The 19,647-nt window shown below is 45.1% G+C and overlaps 1 protein-coding gene across 12 annotated transcripts in view; it reads right to left on the minus strand.

The window, feature by feature from the left end:
* Positions 1-19,647, minus strand: part of ST6GAL1 (ST6 beta-galactoside alpha-2,6-sialyltransferase 1) — a 118,272-nt gene that overhangs the window by 36,695 nt on the left and 61,930 nt on the right. Inside the window, exon 1 of one of the 12 annotated variants that reach the window (XM_032406942.1) lies at positions 6,325-6,528. The exons of 10 other annotated variants lie outside the window; for them this stretch is intronic. The gene's annotated coding sequence lies outside the window, so the exon portion shown is untranslated. Of the gene's footprint in view, positions 1-4,778; positions 6,038-6,324; positions 6,529-19,647 lie in introns of those variants that run through there. One more of the 12 variants, XM_032406941.1, reaches the window with a different exon arrangement.

Genomic DNA, 19,647 nt, shown 5'->3' on the forward strand with positions numbered 1-19,647 from the left:
CATTTCACCCTCACACAGTCCCGTGCAAACCATGCCGCCTGCTACCCGCCTTGGTGAAGTCATTTCCCCTCCACCAGGATACTCCTCTTCATTCCTTGAATATCTTCACACCTGGCTCACTATAATCCTCCCCACACTATTTCTGCCCTGCCTCTTGGGGATATCAACGTCCACATTCAGAACCATTCTAGTCCCCTGGTCTCTCAGTTCTTTGTTCTCCTCTACTCCAAAGATGGCGACTTTAGCCACTCACCCCCAACGTCATATCTCTGATCTTATCATTTTCAAAAAATAACTCCAAAGTCTTGATTTCAGGCACCACCACCCTCAATCACCGCTCCTATCTTTGTAGTTTAGCCCAACTAGTATCGACCTCCAGCTATCTTCCTGTGGTTACTCCTACCACCTTCTCACTGTCTCCCACTTCCTTCATGTCCTCACTTCCCTTCCTACCCAGCTTCAACTCCATGGTCGGTCATTCAGTTGGCCTCTCTCATCACACAATGTTGGATAAACCCTAATCCTGGTTAAATCCAACTCTCTGTCCTCCTCTACACCTGCAAGTATGCAGCTGCATGGCTAAAGAAAATCACAAAATAATACTTACTGATTTCACTTCAAGTTCATGATCACTAACTGCAAGTAGCTCCTTCATGCTTCCTAGCAATCACATGTTACTTTTCTGGTCAATTCACCTGCCAGTTTCCTAGAGGACTATCTGACTTTCTCCCCATGAAAAGTCCCCTCATCTTCCCCTTCCCTCGATGAACTTGCTACTTATTCATACGGAAAAAGGAAGCTATCAGAATAGAATTACCACACACACAACATACCTTTGTACCACAGCTACTCATCATACTTGCATTCATGCCCAAATGACCTCTTGTTGCTACGGATGAATTGGCTGCACCCAACACTTGGAATACCCAACATTTGTTCCACTAGGTCCTGTATACTCTTATCTACTTAAGGATATTCTTCTACAAAATCTCCCCTTTTTCTTCTGCATCATATGTAGCCCTCTTTCAAAGATCATGCTTATCAGCACACAGACATGCTATTGTTTCTCCTATCTTAAACACATACACACACACACACACACACAACACCTCTCTTAAGGCAGCCACCACCTGACCCTGATCAGTCTTAGCATCACTAAGCGTGGGACACCTAACCAGTGCCTTCTGATGTGCAGCGACATGAAGCATACAGCACCACCTCTGACAAAGTCTCACCTGAAGGGGAAGAATGAAGGGGGGGAAATCGGAGGGGAGAAGAACCATGAGAGACAATGGACTCTGAAAAACAAACTGAGGGTTCTAGAGGGGGGGGGGGTGGAGGGATGGGTTAGCCTGGTGATGGGTATTGAGGAGGGCACGTTCTGCATGGAGCACTGGGTGTTATGCACAAACAATGAATCATGGAACACTATATCTAAAACTAATGATGTAATGTATGGGGATTAACATAACAATGAAAAAATTAAAAAAAAAAAAAAAGTCTCACCTGAAATGTTTAATCTGTATATAATCAAGCCTTTACGTGTAATCCCAGTTTTTAGAAAACACAGGAGAAAGAAGAACAAGTTACAGGACACCACAGAGAAGTTATGAGACAAATCCAGGAAGCAGGGCGTTCTACAGAACAACTGATCTAGTTTCATCAACAGGTCAATGGGCAGGAAAAACAAATGGCTTCAAAGACAAAAATATCACATGCAATGTGCGGACTTTGCTTGAACCTTGATTTGAACAAAACACCACTGGGGATAAATGGGGATATTTGCATATAGATTTGGTATTATATGATACTAAGAAATCATTATTAATTTTGTTAGGTATAACAATAAGTCTTATTTTATTATGATTACATAATCTGGTTATGTTGGTTTTTGGGTTTTTTTTTTTAAGTCCCATGCAGGTGAAGTAGTTAGAGATGAAATCTACTTTAGAACACTTTGGCCAAAACATAGATGAAGCAAATATGAAAAAATGCAATGTCATATAAAAAAACATGTTCAAATTAAGCTATGTAAGGAATAAAGAGTGATTTGCAGACTCTTTTTGGACAATATCTTTTGGGAGTGGGCAGAGTTTGAAAGAGCTTGAAAAGAAAGTATAGGAGACAATTTTTCTGTTTTGCTGAAGGAATTTGCTGCAAAAGATATAGGACTTTACAACAGTCACAAATTTAGCCATGGCACGAGTTCTAAATAACTTTCATTTCCCTGTCCCTCCTGCGCAACTTCTTGACCTCATCTTACCTCCCAGCTCCTGCTTTCTTTCCTTTGCAGTAAAACTCCTTGAAAGAACTGTGTGCAGTCAGTGTTTCTGATTTCCCTCTTCCCATTCGCACTTGAATGCACCCCAACAAGCCTCCCCCATCTCTAGGAAACTGCTCTTGTCCATGGTCACCAAAGACCTTCATGACTCCCGTGTTGCTAAATAAATGGTCAGTTCTCGGTCTTCACCTTGTGCAGCTCATCAGCAGTATTTTACCAAGTTGGTCATTTCCTCCTTCTGGCTTCCAAAACCCACACTCACGCTCCTGGTTTTTCTCCACCTTACTGGTCATCCCTCAGTAGTCTCCATTGCTCATTCCTCCTCATCTCCCCCATCTCTGTACACTGAAGTGACCCTAGATTCTATCCTCTGTTCTATTGACACTCGTTTACTGGTTGTGAGCACCCTGTGGCCTGCTTCCCTCCACCCAGCCTGTCGTTTGCACTCAGTACATGTTTGCCGACAGGTACTGAAATGAGTTGAGAAAGCAGGTTCTGTCCATGAGTTTCTATGGAAAGAACCTTCTTAAGAATTTAAAAACAGGGCGCCTGGGTGGCTCAGTCATTAAGCATCTGCCTTCGGCTCAGGTCATGATCCCAGGGTCCTGGGATCGAGCCCCGCATCAGGCTCCCTGCTCAGCGGGAAGCCAGCTTCTCCCTCTCCCACTCCCCCACTTGTGTTCCTTCTCTCGCTGTATCTCCCTCTGTCAAATAAATAAAATCTTTAAAAAAAAAAAAAGAATTTAAAAACAGCAACAACAAAAAAAGCCGGCTGGGAATGGGGGTGTAGACTAAAACACTGCACTCACTTGACCATCTCTCTAACATCTATTATCCGTGAGCAGAAGCAGCATTGCACAGACGTTGGTGGTCAGACTGTGAGCACATCGCGATTATCGAGTGACTTGTTGAACTGCAGATTCCTGAATTCTCCCTCAGTCGTTCTGACCCAAGCAGTCTGGGACGGGGCTCAGAGATGGGCATTTAGCAAGCACCCAAGTGACACTGATGTAAGTGGTCCCCCCTGCACACCACGCTCTGGGAAACACGGGGCACCATTCCTCAAAGCGAGATCTGCAGTTGGGCCTAGTTTGAGAAAGCTTTCTCAGGATCCAGGATGAGAAGAGGACAGATATCAAATGTAATCCTCTTTTATACTAATTTGAAAGAGTAATTTTATGCCTATTGAATCTAACAATCACTTTAAAAATAAGGCTTGTATTTTAAATGTCCTTCATTTCACTATTCCAATAAATCCTTTTCATTGTATTTTAGAAACTACTGATGTGTGACAGGTTGTGGGGGGAAAACCGGATTCTTCACGGACAGTTTGCGAAGCCCTGGCTTTGGAGAAAGAGTTCACGCTCTGTCATCTCAAAACCCCAGATTCAAATTCTGGCTTTTCTATCTGTCCATTAGAGGAGGATAGGCCAGTTCGTCAACTTCTATAAGCCTGGTGCCTTCATCTGTAAAGGATGGATAATAATACTTTAAAATTTGCCCCTGCAGGGTTGTGGTGACAATTTAATGATAGACTTTATCACTTTGTTGCAGCTAATAATTAGTGAGCTTTTACCATGTGCTAAGTGCTTTCCGTACGGTAAAGCTCCTGTAATTTGGCAAAGCTCGTTTAATTCCTGCAGCAATGAGTGCCTGAGGCAGATTCTGCTATCAGCCACTTCCACAGTCCCCAGAGAGGTGATCCGGCTGCTGACTCACTCCCAGCCCTTAGCTCCTGAGTTCTCTCAGCGGGAGCCAGCATAGGTCGAAACATTAACAGTTACGTCAAAATATTTCTGACAAGCCACAATTTTGTTCAAGTTAGAAACATGGTAAGCAACAGGAAACCAACTTGTAGTTAATCAATCTGCAGAGAGAGTGAAAGGAAGCCAGGAGAGATTTCACAGTGTCTGGGTAGCTGTGTTTGCCAGTGTTTACCTGAGGGCAAGCCCAGCCTCCGAGCTAATGGTGGGGGAGAGGGAAATCCTGCCCAGATCAAAGCCCTGAAGATAAAGGGGCTTTCATTCCTGCTTGCCCCAACCGTTCCAGACCCAGGCTGCAAAAACTGTCTCTTAACAGAGATTAGATCTTTTCCCAGCCAGGCAGGCACTGATGGAGAAGGAAGGCCTGAGTACATTTCCCTGAGGTTTTCGAAAAGCATGAGAACAGAACTCGGGGCGGGTACTGAGTCCCCACCACAGATGGTGCAGCTGCTCTGTGGTTTCTGACCAGAGCCAGCCACTCCGGATGGGTAAGGAGAGCTCTGAACTCAGGACGAACAGAGCCACGGCAAAGGGAAAGCACAGGCCATTTGCTACTGTCTTCAACCTCATGCCTTCCACGGTTGTATATTTGTACAAATATTTGCCTTCCCATTTGACAGGTATCTGACTGAAAGGAGGCACTTCGCACCCCAACAGCTTCCTCTCTGGATGATGCCCACTGCCCAGTACAAGCGCTCAGAGCCCCAGCCCCAGCCGGTATCTTGCAGTCTTACCACACCGTGAATCACTGTGCACTCCACTCCACCAGTCAGAGTTGAGCCAAGAAAGAAGAGCAGAAGAGCCTAAAAGGAGGGTTGAACAAGCACTGCACGCCTCGCAAGCAACAGGCCCACCCCCTTTTTCTTTCAGCCCACACCCAACAGAGAAGCTGAGAGAACAGAAAATGGGCCTCCCTCCTCCTCAGGAAGTGGGACTGTTTCACCTCCTCTTAATATTTAAAAAAGAATGATGTTTATATGATAGCAGTTTTTACACATACAAATAGGTATAGGGAGTAACACAATGAACTTGATTTCAGAACCCAGCTCCAAAGAGTACCAACAACTTGCCAACTTGATGTGTTCCCCTCCCCCTCTTCCTTCTCTGGTGTAATTAAAAAAAGCAAATGTCAGCCCTCGAATCCGTCTCCATCACCAGCTCTTCTCCATTGGCGTTCCATGAGAAAATGAAGGCCTAATGTCCTACGACATCCATTTATGTCATAAATGAACTTACCTCGATGGCATCCAGGATGGTATTAGCTATGTGCCATCCTTGGGAGACGTGGGACCAGAGGCCCTCAAATAATTTTCTATGGAGCTTAGTTCTCTATAATATGCCACACACACCCTGGGTTCTGCTAAAAAATACATGAGGATATATATAGAACCACAGTGCCATTAATACCCAATCCACATTCCAATTTTTACCAGTTCTCCCAAAATTTACACTAAATTCCTTAAATGAGGATCCAAACATTTTGTGTGGATGATATACCACTCTCAACTCTCTTTTAATTTATAGTAGTTCCCCACACCCTTATTTTCTTTTTTTTAGGACATATATTTGTGGAAGAAACGAAGTCGTCTGACCCATGGAATGTGCCTAGTACTGAATCTGGTGGAGGACCTCCTTATGGTATTGTTTAACTTACTCCTCTCTGCTCTGTGTTTCCTGTAAACGGAGTGTTAGATTTCAAGGCTTGTTGAGATTCCGTGGTTTCAAGTTTAATGGTTCTCCCAAGTTTTTTATATGTAGGAGGGACTAAGTCCTGGTTGTCTAGGGGAGTTCAGGGTAAGGGACATGAGCAGAGAGGCCTGAGCTCCTCCACTTTGCAGCAGTCCCAGAGTCCGTGAGAACAACACGCACAAATACTTAGAGAGAGAGGCTCATTCATGCTTCCAATGCTTATTGCCTACTGCGATCCAACCAGAGATACGGCCATGCAGAAATCAGCCAGAAATCCCACACCCCCCCAGAACTTGCCTTCCAGTGAGGGCAACAGTGGAAGAGTAAAACAAAATAAATATGTATGTGATGCTTTGCAAGTGGATAACTGCCATGCGGAAAATTAAAGCAGGGAAGATGGAATAGGGACAGCAGGGTGTATGAGGGCAGGGAGCAGATCAGTGTTAAATTGGATGGTCCGAAAGCTCCACTGAGAAAAAGGCATTTGAGCAAAGACTAGAGGGAGGTGCAAGAGGGGTCATGCAGATTTCTGAAAGAAGGCGATTCCAGGTGGATGGAACAGCAAAATCCCTGGGCAGGGGCTGTCCTGACCTGTTTCAAGAACAGCATGGAGGCCAGGAACAGAGCAGGTGAAGAGAAGGGTAGCAGACGATGAGGCCAAGAAGCGTTGGGAGCCAGATCACGTAGGGCCTTTGGCTGGTGTAGGAGTCTAGCTTTCACCCCGAAGAAGGCTTGGCTGACTTAGGTTTGAAAGGGATCATTCTGGCTACTGTGCCGAGAATCAAGAGCTGTACATAGCAGGGGGCAGGAAGTAAAAAAAAAAAAAAAAAAAAAGGAAGACTTTTCAAAAGGTTATTGCAACAATCCAGGTGGAAAAGGCCATGAGCCATCTACTAAGCTCCTTCCTGGGTGCTAGCAATTTAGAAATGTTACCAAACTGAATCCTTACCAGCACCCTATGGGGTGGGCTATTACGAATCCTCTTTTATAAACAAAAAGGAAGCTCCAAGAGTTTAAGCCATTTGCTCAAGATATCATTGCCAATGGTCAAACTAGATGATTCTAACCCCCCAAACTGCTCGTGCGATCCAACATACATCTCTCTACTCAGGGCCCTTCAAAGGGCTCCTAAGAGCCTGGCTGCTTTCAACTGCCATGGCTGGTCACCATCTTGGACCTTCTGGCAACACATCTTTACTCTGCCCTGATCACCATCTCCTTAGCCCCTCAGTGTGCAAACCTCATCCTCCTCTGTACCTTAGAACCTAAATTTTCTGTCCCTAGAGACCCTGAATCCCTACTGCCCCCAGAGGGTACCTTAGTGAACCACAATGCCTCTGAGAAGCAGTCCATTTGTCCTGGCTTCCAGAAGCCTTCACCTTGATGGGCTCCCCTTTCTTAACTTGTGCTGGCTGGGCTGCCACTTAATCTCATAATGATTCGCCTTCCTGTTTCTCATGTCAAGGATGGCTGGCTGCCCCACCAAAACTGTGACCATTCTGCCATTACAGAGTTGTGGCTGAAAGTGGCGGCCCAGCCAGGGATTACATTTTCCAGGAAGTGCACATGCACGCACATACACACCCTGCATCTCGGTGAGACCAGTGGACTATGAAAAGTGAGCAAAAATACCAAGTGCAGCTAGCATTACCCCAACAGAGCTTCTTAGTAGAGACTTCCTGAATTTTTATTTCTACTATCTAGGAACATCAGCAGAATTCTCAGCAATAGATTCTTCCATTATCCACACAGATCTCTCCTCACGTCAGCACTTCCCTAGCACAGGGAAGTAACAGGAGCTCCCCTTAATGTAGTCAAAGCCAGAGGTTCCTGAATTCTTCCACACATTTGTATTTGTATTGTCTTGTATTTGTTTCCTCCTGCTATGATTGCCAGGTTTTAAAAGATGCTATCAGCCAAATTTAATTAAGAATTTGAGTTCTTATTTGTTATCAAATGAACAGAGATACTGCTGCCAATAAGAGATTCTGATCAGCGTGAGACTGTCATTGTTATCACAATCAGCTGGTAAAATTCCAACATGGTAAAAGAAACTGGATAATTTCCTTGGTCTGTACAGGGGTTTTTTTGTTGTGTTTCTTTTTTTTTTAAATAAATGTGCTTCTGCTCTCTGGCTTTTTGAAATACTCCAAGCGTCTGGTGGGTCTCTGGAGACCCTGGGCAAGGAATTCTGGTTTGTATGGCCCGAAACTTACCCCCAGTTAAAATCATACCTTTCTGATCCCAGCTGGCCTCCTGAAAAACAGGTTTCACTGGTTGGCTAGATATGTAGGGTGCTTAAAAAAACTACCCACAACTGCCCCTAACTAGGCAGAATTAAGGCATTCTTATCTGGAAGCATCTGGCCCCCAAGTGTGTAAAGCCCAGGAGCACAGCAGTATAAACCAGAATTTTAGTTACAGCAGATCAAACAGATACAGTTGCCCCACCCATCCTCTCAGGGCTCAGCAGCTGAAGCAAGCGGCAGTTACATCAGAAAGACACCACCTCCCCACCTCCGGGACTGAAGAGCAGACCTGTTACAGCCCAGCAGAGTAACTAGGGGGTCCAGGATTCTCGCTGAAGAGCAGAGGAGGACCAAATGACAACACAGGAGGGAAAGAGTTCTACTGAAAGACCACAGATTAAGAATTTTCTCTTAAATCCTGATAATGAGGGTCTGATGACCTACATCTTTCGTCAGAACCAGTTGAACTGTGTCTTTAATGAGAACAAGGATGTCGGCTAATGTTGTCTTAAACATAATTTTCTCCAGGAATTCCTGGGCCAGAGATTGTGCCAAGGACTGTTTGTTCTCCCCTTCCATCTTGATTTTTACCTGACTGGACAGGAGGATGTCAGGCCAGAGTTCTTGATATTTCCCAAAGGTCAAAGTCACTGACGTAAGCTGCCACTCCTTAAGGCCACCAAAGTGGCGACTGTTGACCTTGCTCACCTGAGCAAATTGATCTCTTTCCTGGGTCCAGCCCAAGGCCAGCTGGGCCACCATACAAAGAGAAAAGGGAAGAGAATGTAGAGGAGAAGGGGTTTGATTGAGGCTGTCCTCAGAGGAGCACCCTACCCCCAGTCCCATAGCCATAAAGGTCAGTGTAGGTGAAAGGAACCACTGGGGCACTCGGTATTTCTCTATATTACCTGGGCCTTAACATTACCTAGGAAGCATCTAAAAATATAGATGCCCAATACTGTCCTCGGTAGATTCTGATCTAATTGCTCTAGACCAATAAACAATAGAGTCATTGAAGAAGGTGAAGTGGGAGGGAGCCATGTTGGCTCAGCCGAGGATGAACATGGGTGGTGGGTCAACAACATGGCCTCAAGCACGTGAAGTCCTTGCTTATCACAGACTCCTCCACTACCCGGGAGTCTGCTGCCCCTTCACGGCCCAGAGTTCCTGAGGAGGTGGCAGGGCCTTGGCCTCAGTCCAGGTCTTCGAGAATTTCAGGCCAAACTGTTGTCAGTTCTGGGCCACCCGCTCCAAGGGGAGATGTGAATAATTCACATCTGTTATGAGGTCAGGGGGTGTCAGGACTACCAGAGAGAGTGCTAATTGCCCTTGCCTCAATGTGTGTCTTTCACCTTTCTCTCCCCTCAGCTGTGATCCTGACTTCAGTCACCAGATGACACAGGCAGCAATGTGACTGAAGATTAATCTTGTGGGCGCAGGAGTGTGCTCCATTCGGGCAGTCCCAGACAAGGGCTCACACTCAACTTGCACTCCTGGAGGAATGGTCCTTCTCCCTAGAGGACAAGGGCTGGTTTTCTGAGGTTTTCTACATTTGCTTCCCTCCCCACCACCCATACACAAAAACCACTTTATATCTGCACCTAGCTGGTGCTTAATGGAGCATGCTGACCAGTGGAAGGCTTGGATATTATTCTTCAGGGGCCAGATCCACAGATTTCAGCATTCATTAGTTCATCACACCCTCAACCCTCCCTACTCGTCATTCCCTCCCTTCATTTCAGGGATCCCAGGGCATACCCATTCCTGGCCCATTTCCACAGAGGAAGCTTCCTAGACTCTCCAGGATGGAGTCCTCCTCCTGTGTGGGGCTCCACCACACTCCTGACCTAAGTGAATGTTGTCTTATAGGCTCCTCCAGGTGCCGTGGAAGGAGTCGAATCTTATTCTTCCAATTGGATAGGGCTCTATGGGGATAGAGTTCACCAACACCCATTCTGCTGCTTCAGTACTGCCAGGCACAAGGTATACAAGTGGTACTCAGTATCGGACTGGAGCCCACTGCCAGGGCTTATAATATGTATGTTGGGTGGGGGAAAGGTGGTTAATTTTTAAATAGAGCAATGATTTCAGACTTGAACTGAAATCATCAATGAACATGAAGCGCCTACTGGGTATGTATCCCTGCAGAGAGAGAGAGAGAGGGAGAGTGAAGTCACTGTGGCTCCTTCTGGGGGTTTCCTACGTGCCAGGTGCTGTACTAAACCTGAACACAGAAGAGTTCATTCAACCCTAACTGCCATCCTCTGAGGTTGGCATGGTTATCACTTCCATTTCCCAGAGAAGGAAGCTGAATTTTAAAGAGGTTGAAGGGCTTTGACTAGTAAATGGAAGGGCCAAAACTGGAATCCAGCACTGTCTGAATCGAAAGACCATGTTCTTAAAGCCTGTATTCCGGTGGCCATCTTGTTTGGCCTGCGACTCTCTCGGCCACAGGTGTGCCCACCCAACCCCAGAAGCAAATGATCTCAGTTATAAGGAAATCAACAGTGTTGGGTTCAAAGCCCAGTGCACACTTAGGATGCTAGATACTTGATATGGTGAATTGGATCTTTCAGCAGCCCTGGATGGTTGCTGTTATTACAGTGGACCTTTGGCATTTACGGAGTCAACATTTGAAATTTTAACTATTGGAGAACAACCCCAAAGGTCCTAAACAGAAAACAAGCTGATTTTGCTCATGAATAAATATGAAGTATGTGCACAGAAAGCTGGCCAGAGCCAGTCCCTTAGTATGTGAGAGAGCTCATCCCCAGGCCATGACCCAGGGCACAGGGGGGTGGGCTCTGTGCCCTCCATGCACTAGAAGGTGATACAAGTAACTCCTTGTGAACTACAGTTCCCAAAGAAATGAGGCTGCTAGTCCATGTGAAGGAAAGTTTATACTCCATGATGAATTTCTGGTAACAGATTTATAAATGCCTATAGCCCTATATTCATGAAATCAGTAAGAGACAGAAATCGTTTAAATTGTTCAATTATGCATCGCTGCATATACGGGAGAAATTTTGTGCTCTGGTAGCATATGCTTCAGTCCCTTAACTGTCAGATGAGAATGAATGCCTCACCTTAGGGATGTTGTCAATAAACGAGAACTTGGTCACAATGATGAAGAGGATGCTGATTAAGAATTCTCAAAGATCTCTTGGGGCACCTGGGTGGCTCAGTCAGTTGAGCATCCAACTCTTGATTTCAGCTCAGGGAATGATCTCGGGGTGGTGGGATCGAGCCCCGGGTCGGGCTCCACACTCAGCGCCAAGTCTGCTTGAGATTCTCTCCCTGTCCCTCTCTTTGTGCTGCACCCCACCCCACTCTCTCTCTCTAGATAAATAAATATCTTTTTTTTAAAAAGAGAATTCTCAAAGATCTCAACAGAACACCCTCATGAATATCGAGTCTACTGTTGCAACACTTTATAGAAGAGGCACGTGAGGCTGGGGAAGTCATGTCTGGCCCTAAACCCTGTGAGCTTTCCTCCCTACAGCCCACTGGCAAGACAGCAAAAAAGTTGTCAACTGCTGCATGTTGACCCAATCAACGAATGTGACCTAGGAGGATGGAGGGGAAAGGAGGGGTGTGGGGGAAGTGAGAGAGCTGCACCTGGGCTCCCCACCGTCCCTCCCATCCACCCTACCCCCACCTCCCTGACCACTGCTGGTCTGGATATGGCAAAGCTGTGAGCTTACTTTTGGACCACATCTATTCAGATCAATCAATTCAACCAAGATGCTGGTAACTCTGGGCTCAGAACAGTAGGCCCACCGTAACTGCCACTCCCCTGCTCTCAAGACACTAACAGTCTTAAATACCATGAGAAATCAGACAAGGACGCGAATACCTAATGCACTCTTTACTTTGTCTGTCTCCCCCCACCCACAACACACATACACACAGCCCCAGACAGTGAGCACCTGAACCAGCTAGTTACCTCAATGTTGCCAGGGCCAAGGTCAATGCCTGTGGCTTGGCTTCATGTGCCAAATAAGTGAACATTTTCTTCTTGCAAAGAAGGTGCTCAAGAATCTTAGCCCAGGAGTAGGGACCTACATCCAAGCTGGGATCAAAGCGTCCATGGATGGGGAAAGCCTGGAGGATAGGAGAGAAACAGCATGGAGGTGGGTGAGGGCAGGGCACCAGGGCACAGAGAGAGGGTCAAGTCAGCCCGAGCAGGTGCACGAAGCTGAGCAGCAGGAGGGGACCCTGAAAGGGAGACTGGGGCCTCAGCCTGTAGCACTGTGAGTTGCTGTGGAAGAGTCTGGCGATTATCAGGCACACAGTAGAGAGCAGATAAGCTTCAGAGCAGGGGAGGGAAGTGATGAGCGAGCAGGGACTGTCCAGGGTCAGCAGGAAGAGGGTCACAACACCCCCCTCCACTCCCTGAAAGCAGCCAACAAACTAGTAACAGCAGCTGCTTCTTGGCCACCTACTACATGCCACATCTGAGGCCAAATACCTGCTGAATCTTCAAAATAACCCCCCAAGGCAGGTAATTGTTGAACGCAGACACTGAGGCTCAGAGAGGCTGCGAGACGTGCCCACAAGCATCCTACTCTTAGAAGGCAGAGCCAGGATCTCAACTCAGATTTAACTCAAGGCCCACAGGCCAGAAAAACCTGGGTGCAGCCCCGAGTGCAGATGGGTCGAGGACCAAGACTGAGATGAGGAAGACACTCAGATGGGACCTGGTTTGGGAGGGTGGTGCAAAATTTCATGGGAACCCAGCTTTGCAGTCAGATGAATCTATACTTGGATCCCAGCTGCATTACTCATCTCTGTGGGATCTTAGGCAAATGTGATATGAGCGCTCCGGGTCTCAGTGTCCTCCTTTGTAAAATGTATGCAAAACCACCTACCTCCCAGGACTGCTGTAAGGGTTGGAAGTAAGGACCATGCTTAATAACTGGTGGCTTGTAGACCTGCACCCAGGCAGGAGCAGGGGAGGGGGCGTGGGACGGGGCGGCCTGGCTTCACTGTGGTGGGTGGAAGAAGTCTTCATTTGCTAGAGGAGATGAACTTTCTGGGAGTGTCATGAGTCAATATTTGTCTTTGGCTAAATGCAGGACCTCGATGTTCATCTCGACAAAGCCGACATCTGCTGCTTTCAGTGTTAACTCCTTCAGACACTGCCCCACAGCCAAGAGAAGCAGAATTAGGGACCCTCAGGAAGCCAGAGCCAAGGGAGTGGTTCGAGGAAGGCTGAACTCCTGGAAAACTCTGAAACCAGGTCCCAGCCTAGTGGTCCCTAGCTGTCCACCCAAATCACTGTGTGTCCTTGCAAGTCATGTATCCTCTCGAGCCTCTGTTTGCTCACAAGAAAAGGAGCTGAACAATCCTTACTTCACAGGGCTACAGTGAAGCCCAAGGGAGAAAACAGAGGAGAAGGAACTTTCCAGCACACAGATGAAACTATTGTTATTTTAACTTTCTCTAAGACCATGTGTAACTTCATCACCTCTATAAAGCCATTGGAAACAAAGCTTGTAGGTAAAGCACCTGCCCATTTCAGAGAGGAAAAAGAAACACTGTTTAAGGAACATCGACTTAAGACAATCAAGATTTCTTCTTAAATTAAAGCATACTTCGATTATGAACAGAGGTGACTTATAACTGTTAGAAGAACCACTTCTCTGTGATCGTACGCATGAAACATAAAGCTGTTCAGTGCCCTCAGAGTTTGTCCCCCCAGAGCCCTCTGCAGACCCCACGGGGGTGGGGGGGGCGGGGCGGGGAAGTTCTGCTCTCATTCCCATGGAGCAGAGGGCTCGATGCCTGGGGCAGGAAAAGCCAGTAGAGCCCAATTCTCACAAGAAAGCCTGCTGTCCTTTCTCTGGATTTTCCCTCAATTCAGAAAATAGTCCAAACTCACTCCCCGTCCCAACCTTACCCTTAGGTCTCCTGCAGCTGCACTGGGCCCTGAGAAGAAAACAGGAAGTCAGTGAAGTGGTCCCAGGGCGAAACCAGGGGAGGCGGGGAGCCCTGAGGTCTGGGCACCCAACCTTGATTTCAGGAGAAATGCTTCTCTGCCCAGTCAACAGCATCCATGCTCTGAGCTGAGGGTGGTAGGGTGTTCTGGCCTTCTTGCTTGGTGTTGAAATAACCTAAAGGGTTCTCACCACCCCCCCACCTCCCACCAATCAAAAGCTGTAAATAGAGAAAGAATACGTTGGGTTCTCTCTTAGTCCACGAGCGGACTGATTATTTAGAGCCAGAGTCTTCTTTTCTGTTTCAGCTGTTCTCAACTTTCTGGAAGGGGTGTGTGTGTGTGTGTGTGTGTGTGTGTGTGTGTGTGTGTGTATAGTAAGAACAAGTCCAATTTAGGGGCTCTGGGCCTAGGTATAGAGAAACAGAGCGAGGAAGATGAAGGACCAGGGAGGGGGCAGTGAATTGAGGCGGAGACCCTCCACTTGGCTGGATCGCCCCGGAAAGATCACGTTCCAGGTCTGATTTCTGCTCCAAAGAATAAGATGAGACACTGCTAAACACACCCACCTGAAGTTCACCCCAAGCTCTGAACTAAGCAAGGCAATGTGCATTTCCACTGACCCAGATAAATACGATTAGCAGTCAGTCAAAATTCCTGCCTCCAAGTTCACCCAACTCCCCAAGATGGATTTCCTGGCTTATGATAACTGCCTCCATCTCCCAGCCATGACTCAAAGACAAGGGAGACTGCAAAGAACGAAAGGTAAAGAGACAGTGACTCAAACAGGAGCAGCAATTCCTGCAGGGGCCTTTCCTGTGTGTGTGTGCAGGGGGAGACACCCAGTTCTGAGCATGGGACAGCAGGAGGTCCTTTTATCATTTCCTAATCCTCAGCTTCCCAAGGACAATGACAGCTACCATCTCCTGATGGACACAGGGCACCAGGCTGGCCCCTGTGAATCTCTATTACCTTGCCCTCATGGAGCCTGGCAGCCTGCTCGAGGTCTTCCCTGAAGACATCTGAGCCACAGAGAGACTGAGGTTGTAGAGTCAGCAGCTAGTAAGTGACAGAGCCAGGATTAGAACCCAGGGCTCCTTGTGTCTGTTCTCCTCTTATCTTCAAAGTGGGGAATGAGGAAAGGGCGACAAATGTCCTCTTTTTTTCTACTCTCCTCCCCTGCTCCCTCCCTGAAAGGAGAGGAACCAATTCAGTGCCAGGCTAGGGAATTCAATGTCACTGGAAACCAAAGAAAAACACATGAAAACAGTAAGATACCACCTTCCCCCCTCTATCAAATTAATAGAGGCTGAAAATATATATAACATAGAGCTGCCAAGAGCACTCTTATAAACCTCTTGTATGGAAATTACATACAACATCTCCTCTGAAGGGCAATTTGGCAAAATGTATCAAAGCATCAAATATCCATTCTCTTTTAACTCAGTAGTCACATCTGAAAAAGTTAATAATCAGAGACGCTGTCAAAGACTGTAGTTCCAACTCTGCCCACAGGTAACCTGAAACAACCTCAATTTACAACAATAGAGGAATACCTAAATGTTATGGAATATCCACAGGATGGGATATGATTAAATAATTAAAAATCACATCCATGAAGATTTCTTAAAGCTTTTTAATGAACAATTGCATACATACAGAAAACTACAGAAAGTAGTAAATGGAACCATCAAGTACCCATTACCCAGCATCTGCAATGATCAATTTACGGCCAATTTTGGGTTTTTTTGTTTTGTTTTCTAAGGTTTACTTATTTATTTGAGAGAGAGAGCATGAGCATGAGCTGGGAGAGGGAGAGAATCTTCAAGCAGACTCCCAACTGAGCGCGGAGCCTGCCACAGGGCTCCATCTCATGACCCATGAGATCTTGACCTGAGCCAAAACAAAGAGTTGGACGCTTAACTGACTGAGCCACCCAGGCGCCCCAATTTATGGCCAATCTTATCTCATCCATATCCACTGAGTCCCCCACCTTGGGTTTTAGAAGCAAATCGCAGACACCACAGCACTGCATCCATAAATATGTCAGTACATATTTCTAAAATGTATTTCTTTTAAAAACAACTAAAATATCATTATCAAACCTAATAAAACTTTCAGTAATGAAGGTTTCTAAACAAAAAAAGTGTTTATAATACAATGTGAATTGATAAAGAGTATTATAAAACCATATATGCTATAATCTTAGTTGGAAGAAAGAGAGGGGAGGGAGGGAAGAGAAAAAGAAATGCTATTCATAGAGAAAATAACTTGAAGAAACCATATCCAAAATACTTCCAGTAGTATACAGCCATCCCTGTGTCATGGCGTTAGAGAGGATTTTTGTTCACTTTTGTATTTTTGTCTGTAGTTTCACTAACAGGAATCTATGGTGTTAGATACCTACTTATCATTTCTCTTATTCTTCTTTCACTCAAGTTCAAAGTTTCCCACTGGTATCATTTCCCTTCAGCCTGAAAAACTTCTGTTAGCAGTTAAGAGCAGGAGTGCTAGAAATGAAGTTTCTGGATTTTCCTTCATCTGTGATCTTTATTTTTCCTTCAATTTCCTAAAATATATTTTTTCTGGATATAAAATTCTGAGTTGATAGGTCTTTTCTTGCAGTACTTTCAAGATGTTATTCCACTGTCCCTGGCCCACATGGTTAGAAATGAGAAGTCTGCAGTTGTTTTAATAGGTTTGCCTATAAAATAGGAAATGTGTCTTATTTCCCTGGCTGCCCTCATATTTTTTCACCTTCTGGGCTGGGACTCCAATAACATGAATTTTCAACTTGTTGATGTTGTCCCACGGTATTCTGAGATGCTGTTCATTTTTTCCCAATAAAAAATGTACAAGTATAAAATACTGCATAATTTCTATTGATCTATCTTCAAGTTCATGGATTTTTTTTTTCTCTGTCATCTCTTTTCTGTCACTAAGCCCATACAATGAATTTATTACTTCAGATGTCATCTTTTCAATTCTAAAATTTTCATCAGGTTATTTTGTATAGTTTCTATTTTTCTGCTGATAATTTCTATCTTTTCATTCATTTCAAGAGTGAAGAATGGTTATAACGGCTACTGTACTTCTGTCTCGTAATTCCACCATCTTAGTCATCTCAGGGTTAGCACCTATTATGGTCTTTTCCCTTGAGTATTATTCAGATTTTCCTGGCTCTTTTTATATTGAGAAAATTTGGATTGTATCCTGGACTTTTGAATAATATATATTATGAGACTGAATCCTGCTAAAATTCTCTGGAAAAAAAAGTTGATATTTTTGTTTATTTATTTAACAGACAATTAACCCACTTAGGTCCAGATTGAAAATTCTGTCTCATCTCTTGCGACTGGTAGCTTTGCTGCCAGTTTGGATTTCAAAGCCTTCGCTAGGCTAATTGGGTCTGCCTGTCACATAGGCAACTCAGGGCTCATCCAGGACCTGGGTAGTGTTAATGTCATAGTCAAGTACTCCAAAATTTTGCTGTGCTTCTTTGCGCCTATTCCATGCACACACACCTTGGAGCAGGCCCATGACTTATACCAATCCATGCACAGAGTGAATGGGGCCCTTTTTCCAGCTCTCTTCTCTCAGGGATTTCCTCCCACTCCCTGGTGGCTCCTTTGCCGGGTTCTTCTGGCTGGAAAGATGGGGCCATCTCAGAGTTTTAGCCTCCCACACCACGTGCAATTCCACATGACAAAGGCCATTATGGGTCATCATCCAAGTTCCAGGGCCAGTATCCTGTCTGCGTGCTATCACTCTCAGGGCTCTCATGTAGTTGCTTTTGCATTCTGTCCAGTTTTTTAGTTGTAAACAGAGGGAGGTTATAGTTGGATTACATCATCTTGGCTGGTACTGCTGCCCTTCCTTCTCAGCAATTTTTACTTCTCAAAATTTCACTCATCTCTCCAAAGCTCCATTAAAATACCATTTCCTTCCAAGAAGTCGTCCTTCTTCTCCTAGCTAGAAAACCTTTCCTCTTCCTCTATATTAGTGAAGATTCAGATTTGGCAATATTGAGACTCAAAGCCAAATCTTTTCATGACCATCTTTGTTCAAAGATCTGGGTTCAAGGACGTGGCTGGAATGAAATCAACCCCAACCAAGAAGCCTCACGGTGGTTAGGAGAATAGATTTCGCCTAAAACCCAGCTTTGCTAATTGCTGGATGTGTAACTTTAGGCAGGTCACTTAATTCTATGTATCTCAGTTTCCTCATCTATGGAATGGAAATAATAATACCACAGAGAATTGTTGTGAAGATTAATTAGGTTAATAGTTAGAAAGCACCTAGAATAATGCCATATTGTAAGTGTAAGAGATTATCACTCTCTCAGAGGTTCCCATAACTTTGCTCAGCAGATGAGGTAACCCTACACAGGGAATAAGAAAGAACAGACAGAATGAGCTCTAGCTCCACCTCTTACTATGCCCTGAAAGGGACTGTAATTATTTTGGTAAATGCTTAAAAGAGCACAATTTGTGTGCCTGGGTGAATCTTCTGAGAAGCCGCATGGTAGAACGAAAGGATAATTGCCTAAGGTGGGTTAGGAGATCTGGCTTCCAGAACTGGTTCTCCCTTGGGTCTGGCTTTTCTGTTCTAAATCACAGCTACATAGGGTGGAGACTGGTTTACCTGCACATGGCTGACAGAGTCAACCTTTGTAAAAGGCAAATGGAATTGCATCATTTCTTAATTTACCCTCCAATGCCTTCCTGATACACACATAATAAAGTGCAAAATTTTAGACTGTTGCCGCAGAGCTCTTGTGATTTTTACTGCTGCTGTCGTTCTCTGTAACCTCACCTTCTGCAACTCCCTCACAGCCCTCACATTGCAGCTGGGCTAAGCTAAGTTCACCGGTCCCACCTCACCAGTTCCCCTTCGCACCGCTGCTGTCAGCCTTGAGCCCGAATACTTCTCCCTGCCCTCTTGTCAAATATGTTAAATGACTCCTTTTCTATGCCAACTCCTCAAGGACTTCTGAGAGGTTTTCCCACTGCTTGGTTTGGCCCTCCCTCCCTTGTGTCCTAGAGCTCTCCGTACGCACCCTGGTAGCACTTTCCAGTAGATGGCAATCACTTATTTTATAGGTCCTTCTCTCCCTCACTGTACCAGTGTTTATCAAAAATATGTATTTTACATGAGTTGGTCTCAAAATCAATTCAGAGCATCACTACCAGCTTTTTAAAAAATAGAATAAACTGTGTGTGTGTGAGAGAGAGAGAGAGAGGGAAAGAGAGAGAGAGAAAGTTCTATTTTTCTAGAGAACTCTAACACGTTGATACAGCCTCAATGCATTCTCAGTCAAAATCCCCACTGTTATTTTGTAGACACTGACAAGCTAAGTCTAATATTTATAAGGAAATCCAAAGGACCTAGAATAGCAAAAGCAATCTTATATGAACAAAGTTAAAGGACTTACATTACCAAACTTATTATAAAACCACAGAAATTGAGACAATGTGTTATTGGTATAAGGACAGACAACTAAATCAAGTAAAAAAAAACCACAAAATCCCCTAAATGGGCCCACACATACACAGTAACAATTTTTTCAGCGGTACCAATGAAACTCAATGGAGAAAGGAAAATCTTCTTAAGAAATTGTTCTGAAATGTCTGGATATCTATGCAGGAAAAAAAGTGACCTTCGACGTCTACTTCACTTTAGCCATACAATTAATTTGACAATGATCTTGGACCTATATGTGAAAGTT

Source organism: Phoca vitulina, unplaced genomic scaffold (genome assembly GCF_004348235.1).
Source record: "Phoca vitulina isolate PV1807 unplaced genomic scaffold, GSC_HSeal_1.0 scaffold8, whole genome shotgun sequence".
Lineage (NCBI taxonomy): Eukaryota > Metazoa > Chordata > Mammalia > Carnivora > Phocidae > Phoca > Phoca vitulina.